Genomic DNA, 8,926 nt, shown 5'->3' with positions numbered 1-8,926 from the left:
TTCGTCCGCACTAATAATCAATACTTAAATCGTAATGACTAAGAATGGCCAGGCAGGTGGTGCATCTCACATAAAGGGGTCACAATCAGTCCAGATATGTAACTATCTCATTAAGCATTCACAGAATTAGAATTCAAGTAGGATCTTTGGACCGTTTACTCAGTGAATACCTTGAAAAAAAAAATTAACCTGAGGAGAGCTAAACATGCTCATATGATTATCTTAACCATTATATTGTACCTGACCTATTTCCCCTTTTCTAAAACCAGTTATATAATAGTTCTTTGCCTCACCTTTGCAGCACACCTTCCAAGCAAAACTATCATGCGAATCGAACTCTAGAATTCTCATAAACAAATCATATTGGCTAACCACTGCATCGAAGCGCCTAGACTGTGAACGCACTTTGTTTGTTATTAAAAAAAAACGTTTATCCTGCACCATCCCTGCCCGGCTCTCTAAGTCTGCCGCACCTAGCCTCTCACTGCTCGCCCTATGCTCCATGGTGACGTATTCTTCTCCCTGACACCTGCTGTCAGTCTCCACCTTTGCTTTCATTCTCTTTTGCTTAACACCACCAGGGCATCTCTAAGGACCTGTGTACTCACGTGGGAGAGAATTTTCAAAGATTCGGGAGATTTTTTGATTATATTGCAGCTGGTACCACCTATTTAATAGGTATTCCTAATGGCTTCAAAAAAATAAAAACCATTGATTTGTATAGAGATTCCAATTTCAGATAAGGGGTGGCAAGTGCATGTATCATGCCGCCATCGTCATCCGTTTCAAGTGTTGGCCCGTCTTGATCCTTAGTCTGGCATTTTTATGCGGCCCAAATAGCAGTCATGCATCGGGCATGGATCTTGGCCCATCCCTAGTTTGCGACGGCCACCACAAGCACGACCACAAGTCATGCATCGCTTCGCTTGCAAGGTGCTGACCTCCCATCGTGAGCGTCAGCACAAACTCCTCCTCACATCATCATCATCCTTGCCGAAGAAGTTTGAAAATAGGAAGCTTAATAAGATGAGGCCCAAGGAAGCCGTTGAGAACACGAACTTGCTGCAAGAGGTAGAGCTCAAAACTACAAAACAACTAAAAACAAAGGCCTCAAAGCAAGCAGTAGAGAAAAGCTGGCTTTTTTATGAGATGTAGCTATAGTAGAAAGAAAAAACCGTTGTTCTAGGTATACAGGACACCATCAACCACTTCGGTAGGATTAATGACACAATGCTGAAGACATTGAAGCTTCTACCACTAAAGAAGCTTGCATCATAGTGTATAGACAAACATCTCAAGCATAGAAACAGTATATAGTATACAGTTTACAGATCAACAGTAATTGAAGAAAGAGTTTGTGGCAAAGCCTTGCTAACTTGAAACAAATTTGGAATCCAGCACTGGCTGGGAGTAGTGAGCATAGATTTAAAGCCAATGTCTACCAAGTGAGGGAGATACTAGGAAGCTATAGAAGTTAGAACAGCAGCGGAAAATTGCACTTAAAGAAATCTGACAACCTTTCTGAGGACAAATCTAAACATTGTTTTCAAACCTTCACGGAGGACAGATTTGAACATTGTTTTCAAACAAGACAATTGCACAGGCTAGCTACATTGTCAAATATAAACAAAACTGACAACAGAATCATTATACCATACATAAATGGAACTGTAACATCGGAGAAATGGCAAAGAAGTCATGACAAAATAGCATTTCATAGAATGAAATAGAATATAGAACGATAGAATGAGATCTTAAAGGCAGTCACCTTGAAGGCAGTCGTAGTTTTCAGCCTCTTTGCGGACAATGTCAACGACAGAATTGATGAGCTCCATGCCTTTGTTGTAGTGACCCTTGGCCCACTTGTTGCCAGCTCTGGATTGGCCAAAGACGAAGTTATCAAGGCAGAAGATCTGCCCATAGGGGCCCGTTCGAACACTGTCCATAGTACCTGACTCCAGATCCATGAGCAGGGTGTGAGGTAGATAGCACCCGCAGCTTGCCTCGTTGTACTACACATTCACTCTCTCCAACTGCACGTCAGCATCACCGATGTATGACTCCATGGGATCAATGTCATGCTCTATGCATACCACCTCCCAGAACTTCGCACCGATTTGGTTGCCGCATTGGCAGCCCTGCAAAGGCTCCTCCTCGATCAAAGTGACAACTCTGTCGAATGACAAAGGTGGAAAATCAAGGGTCTTGATGTCTTGGGCATTTCTCGGCGTCAACATAACTGCCAATCAAAATGGCAGCACCCATCGGAAGAATCTTGGTAGCTTTGTAAAGGAAAGTTGTTCTTGAGGGTCACTTGCATTGATTGGGCACACCATGCGTGCTCGAGAATCCAAGTGCAATTGTGGTATATACCATTTAGAGAGACTAACGGACGTTGGCTCTGCAAGTAGAAGTTCCTCTACAAATACGGAGGGAATGCTTTCATCCTTGAATGTGCTAACCTCCTCTTCCGTGTAAACAAGATCCCATTCTGTGTATGCGGCAACCTTCTCAAGGAGAGCATCAAAGGAAGAGATTACCTGCAAGGTAATAGGTTGTGTCCGCATTTGCCACTTGCCAGCAAGAGATACACCATGGAGCTCTTGTATTGTGTAGATCTGTGAGATCCATGCTTGTAGTAGTACCATCCCAGTGCACGTGCAAGATCTCATGCATCTTGGCGAGGCTGAGAGGAGAGCAAGAGAGCAGTAGATAAGAAGATGCGACCATCTATGGCGACTAAATTTCCCGCTTGATTCAAAGGTATGTGTGCAAGTAGGGGTCCGTCACATGTAGGGCACGTCGGCTGTCACCCTTTTGGCACATGAAAGGCTGGTTGGTGCAGGTTGAGGTCTCCAAAGATGAAGACAAATTTGAGAGAGAGAGAGAGATGAAGATTTAGCAGAGTAAGAGAGAGAGATTGAGGCAACCTTGATGTGCATGGTTTTCCAAGAGAGGCAAGGTCAAACATGAGCCTAAAATATTGTCGTTATTTGTTGGATTGATGAGAAATTTGAGGGCTTGGACAATATTTTGAGATTTCTAATATGGTAATGGGATATTATCACAAAAGGAATCATTACTAGACTATCTATTGTTTCATGGAATGGTGTCATCAAACTGAAGGTAATAATTTTGTTCTAACTGGTAGAGAAGGTAATTCAAGCGTTACCTATAGAAGAGCTAAATAGCTAAAGTTGTATCGACACCCTTTGAGCACTACAGTATCATCCAAGTATTTGATGTAGTTCATACATAAGAGTACATTGTTGCCATCATGTTGCCATGAAAGGTGGTGAAACAAATATAGAGTGAAAATCTATGTTCTCACGATGTGTCATTCCTACATTTGAACTAGCATTACAAATACCAGCTTTAACATTCTCCATCTCTCCTCTCTCTCTCTCTCTCTCTCTCTCTCTCTCTCTCTCTCTCTCTCTCTCTCTCTCTCTCTATCTAGCCAATGTGTGGCAGGACAGAGAGGAATTAGGATGTATTCTTGTTCTTCAATGATTGACATTTTTTTGATGACTACTCTTATGTGTTATCTTTGTGGAAATAATCGCCTATTTTGTGAGGTAATATGTGACAAATTACATGCTAACCACTCAAAAAAGCATCTCAATTGTCAAAAAGGAATAGAAGTTAGAAAAGCTTGATCAATCCGACCAAAATAGATACATGGGTACTTTGGGAATTTTAAAAATTTGAAGGTTATTTTGAGAATTTTGACAAATTAGAGGGGTTTGAGCTTCGCTTTATGAAAACGAGGAAATTTACATAAGTTTTAGTGTAATAACCAACAAAAGCTTCTAATATTGACCCAAAAAAAGAGAGAATTTCAAGTTTTCCCTTACTTTCACCATGCCATGAAAGTTTTCATCGATTCATAGAAAAGAGAGAGAGAGAGAGAGAGAGAGAGAGGCTTACTAATGTATTTAAGGTGGCTCAAGTAGTTGAATGTAGCCCCAACGTAACCACCCTCCTCCCCCCCCACCCCCCCTTATGTGTACGGTATGAGTATGAAATAATGAGGGGCTACCCCTATTGTATACGCTTATGTACAAAATCTAAAAACCCTCCTATTGTACACTCACGTGGTACCGTATGGAAAGACCTAGTGAATCCCCTGGGGGATAAGGTAGCTTTCTTTTTGTGCCATGGTTGTTTGCATAAGTCTCATATGGGAAAAGTGATGTGATAAGGTGTTAGCCTATATTATGGTACGGAGCTTGATGCATTGGTTTCAGGTAAAATATTTTTTTATTAATGTCATGCATGCATATGATGTGTGAAACCTTATGGATGGATGTGGATGTCTCATGTGTATGCGTATACTGCTTTCCATCCTTATAGGTCAAAACTAGCTCTATGTACTAGGAGGGTGAGTTGGTGTCATAGTGCATCATTTATGTATGGTTAAACACTATCAAAATAGGATTTAGAAGTTATGTTTAGTTGATGATCTAAATTGTTTTACACATAAAAAATCATTTCTAAAGGGACATTTGTGCTAGCTTGGAAAGGATTATTTGTGCGTTTACAAGAGATACTTTGATTGAACTCATGTGTTATGTTTCTCATGATGGTATCACTACAAGATTAGGATCACCTACATCGCTTAGCATTAGATGAAAGGGTTGATGACTTGGGGCTCTGATGGATCAAAGGTGTTTCCAAGATCTTCTTCTTTTTATTGGGCTCATTTGTACATGATTAGTGCATTGAGGGTTGAAAACCTACATGAATAACGTGTCAAGGATCTTGCATTGGCTTTGCCTAAAATCGTATGATTGGTGTTGATTTCCTATCACCTGTTGGTATTTGGAATCCTTTCAAAGCTCCGTCCTAGAGGGGGGCAAATTGGCCTCAGCTTATGTATGGCTCAAGTAAGCTGGAGATGTTCTAACTCACTCCCTTCAAACAAAAATTATCTCTATTTGTAGTAGGAGTGGAAGTGGATGGGTAGATCGGTCGATCTTTACATAGGGCTCGGTTCTTCTACTAGTAATTTATATTTTGAGGTCATGTATAGCTAGATTTTTGTACTTGCATTAATGCATGATTTTTTGCTTCATTTAGATGAGGAATCAAAAGATTCTCATTTTTCATTCTTGTGTCGATGATATATATATATATATATATATATATATATATATATATATATATATATATATATATATATATATATATATATATATATATAGATAGATAGATAGATAGAAAGATAGATATAGATATATATATATATATATATATATATATATATATATATACTTATTTATTTATATTTTTGCAATGTGGTATACACATATATTCACCCTCCACTTGGCCATTTTTTTTAGTATGTTTTCATTCATACCACTCATTTGGGGGTAGAACTAGTTTTGCTAGGTATCTCTGGATGCAGTTTGTCTCATGGATTATACTCCATGGTATGCCGTGTGCCAAGAACTCCTCTAGTATGAAAACAGTTTTGCAACTTTGATGTATACTAAATTTGTATAAAAACATCAATTATATAACTTCTGAATAGACCCTTGGGGAGATTGAGATAGCATAAAGCCCAATATGAGTCACATTAGTCATGCATCATGCACGTATTCATGTATGCTATTTGAGAAAGAATAATATATTCATGAGCATTTATGAGTAACATTGATTGTTGATACATACTTGAATTTTATTCTTGTTTGGATGTGCATGGTAATCTCTCTCTCTCTCTCTCTCTCTCTCTCTCTCTCTCTCTCTCTCTCTCTCTCTCTCTCTCTCTCTCTCTCTCTCTCACACACACACACACACACACACACACACACACACACACACACACACTCATTCTCATAGTGTGTTGTGCAAGATCTCCATGTCCTTCTCCAATCTTGAGAAGTTGAGAGCCTACACCAACAACTCTTGACTATGGAATGAAATCCAACCAAGATCAATGCTCTAAAGTGCAAGCTTATCATATTCTTTATCTCCATTACTATGCTACTATGCTATGCTAAGCTCTAAGAGTAATACAAGTGAGGATTCTATTTCTTTCTCGTATGTTACTTATTCTTCCTCTTCCCTTCCCCCACTCCCTCATAGCTCTCTCCACCTTTAAAGGTGTTTGAGGTCTTGGGATTGAGTTTGGGGATATGTTAATGATTTTGGAAGTTAATTAAGTGCATAATTTTGGTGTATAAAGTCTACCATCTTCATTGCATCAATGAGTTCTCATGGAACACAAACTTGTATTGTACCAAGTCTCTCTTTATGGGGGAATCTATAATACAAAAGCCTTTTGGAGGGGGGACCGACTCCACATAAATTTAGTCCTCGTCTATTGTCAATTTCTCTAACCCTTTCTCTCTCTCTTTTATAAGTATTGTTCATGCCAAGCTAATTTGGTGTTCTTATGCTCTTTAAGAATTCTCTTAAAGGAAATTCTCACTAGTATAATTTCAATTTCCACTACAGTCAATGTTATAGCCATATTCCATTACAATCTCGACAATGTCATTATCACTTTTGATGAATATGAGAAGCCAAAATGCGTTTTGGGACATTTCTCAAGAATTTGTTGTGATGAACCCAAGCGAGTTATCTCTATAGGGAGGATGTTAATTAATGACATGCTCAGATTCTTGATTTGGGCTCATATCGGTCTCCGTTTCCACTAGATGAGTACTGCACATGCTATTTTGTCATTTTCTGCAAAAATTATGTCAGTGTCATTTTCTACATAACATGTCCCTTACAATCTTCTACGGTTTGTGATATATAGCACGTGTTGTTCTCGATTTCTTTCTCCTCTTTTTGGGCAGTTTCACATAAGGTGCAGCATTTACCATGCCTAACAACAACAGAGATGTGTTCAATACATTTTCTGCAGAGGAAAAATTAGATGGGGACATTTACCCTATGTGGGCTTATATGATGCAACATGTTCTTGTGTCGAAGAGCGTTTAGAACATTGTGTAGGGCATTGATGTACAACCTGGTTTTTAGGATACAGGTGATGTTGAGAATGTTGCAGGTCTTGCTGCAAGGATTGTTGTTGTTAGAGTTGTTTTGCCTATGGCTGAGCAAGCTTGTTGGGATGTAAAAAATGCACACGCTCATGCATTGCTTGTGTTGTCTATGAAGCGCACTATTACTCCCCCCCACATACGTTCAGCAAAATCTACAAAACAGGCTTGGGATATTCTCGATGGTCTTTATGCATGTTGCAATGAGGCAAAAATTGCATTGCTGCGTAAAGAGCTGGAGTCAAAGATTATGCATGAGGAAGATGACATGGAAACTTTTCTTGCTGGTGTTAAGGATATCTATGAGCAACTTATTTCTACAGATGAAGTCATTTCAGAGAGCTCCCTTGTGCAGACTGTTCTTGATGCTTTGCTAGATTCTTACTAGACTTTTGCTAGTACTTGGAGACTTATGACCCAAGGAAATCCTGAATTTGTCAAGTTTGATGCATTATTCACATTGCTGTTGCAAGAGTCACTTTTCAAAAAAAACAGAACAGACAGCGTGCAGTTGACAGGCCTTTAGTATTGCTCAAAGAAAAGGTGGTTAACAGCAATGTAGCCACTTCTCATGGTTCTTCTACGAGTGGTAAATCACCTGTTTCTAATGCTTCTAATGATAGCAATTCATCTGGGAATTTTGTGATAAGGGCAAAAAGAAGATGTGTTGCCATTATTGCAAAGCTAATGATCACTTGATCAAGCAGTGTCCTAAGTTGAAGGCCAAAGAGGCTAAGAAGAAAGAGGTGGGTTCCACTACTAATGTTTATTCCACTATAAATGCAGCTATTGTTGAGTCTTCTGTGAAAGGAGACTATGCTGCTAATGTTGATGCAGAATGGGCTTTTAGTGTAGAATTCACTGATGATCCTAATGTTCATGATGCATGTTTGTCAATTGCTGTAGATGCTCAAGTGTGGTACTTTGATATTGGTGCTACAAATCACATTACCTCTCATCGTGACTTGTTTACCTCTCTTGAGGATGTCCCTCATGGGAATTCAATTTACTTGCACCAAAAATGTCTCTTATCCTGTCAAGTGAGTTGGAAATATTGTGCTTACTACTGCAAATGGCAGTTCTCTCACACTTGTTGATGCATTCTATATACCAAGGCTCAAGAAGCATCTTTTGTCTATATCTACACTTGCTAGACTTGGTCTTTGAGTCAAGTTTGTGGATGATAGATGTATAGTACATGATATCAGTTTCGGTGATGAAATTATTGCATCTGGCATTTTATTCGTGAGTTGTATAAGCTCACTTTATAAGATTTCCCAATACATTGTAAGTCATTAAAAATTGTTGGTTGCTGATTGTAAACCCTTGTTATTTATTTTTTATTAAATAGTTTTTGGTGTTGTCATATATATATTCCCATCCGACCTGGTTGAGGAACAACCAATCAAGAGTCTCATAGGAACCTTCAACACTCTTCATGCGGACATTGGTGTTATGATGCTTCCCAACTCGCCACCTTTGATTCTACTACAACGTAGAATCTTCTTCTACTCACACATGTATGTAGCGCCGGCCTCGAAGGATGGATATGGTAAGATCATTGTTGTTGACAAACCTTCATTATACTGAGTCTAGAATGGCCACAACCCGATGCATGCTCACTTTTCTCAGTGAAGGAGAAGATGCTTTCCAATATTTTCTCCTCCTTAAAATTTGGGAAGGCTTCCAGAGAAATAGGGCTTAGTTGGTGCTGCTCGGTGCATGTTTTTGTACACCTATCCAAGACATTGCCATTCTGTGTCACACCTACTATGTTTTTGAGCAACATTGTCATGTATGAAGCACTAAAACTAGTATTTGGATGTAATTGGGGAATGGTTGAGTGAGTGTACCAAGGAGATAAATACAAGTGTAAGGTGGGTGCTTCAGGTATAGGGATACGATATTTGAAA

At 39.2% G+C, this 8,926-nt stretch overlaps 1 pseudogene; it reads right to left on the bottom strand.

Annotated features, from left to right (window-relative positions):
* Nucleotides 1-222: 222 nt before the first annotated feature.
* On the bottom strand, nucleotides 223-2,676 carry LOC147416742 (uncharacterized; annotated as a pseudogene).
* Nucleotides 2,677-8,926: the final 6,250 nt, after the last annotated feature.

This window comes from Adiantum capillus-veneris, unplaced genomic scaffold, assembly GCF_014529385.1.
Source record: "Adiantum capillus-veneris isolate H3 unplaced genomic scaffold, ASM1452938v2 Hic_scaffold_533, whole genome shotgun sequence".
NCBI lineage: Eukaryota > Viridiplantae > Streptophyta > Polypodiopsida > Polypodiales > Pteridaceae > Adiantum > Adiantum capillus-veneris.
The sequence above is the reverse complement of the archived record's forward strand: the minus strand, read 5'-3'. Positions and strand labels throughout refer to the sequence as shown.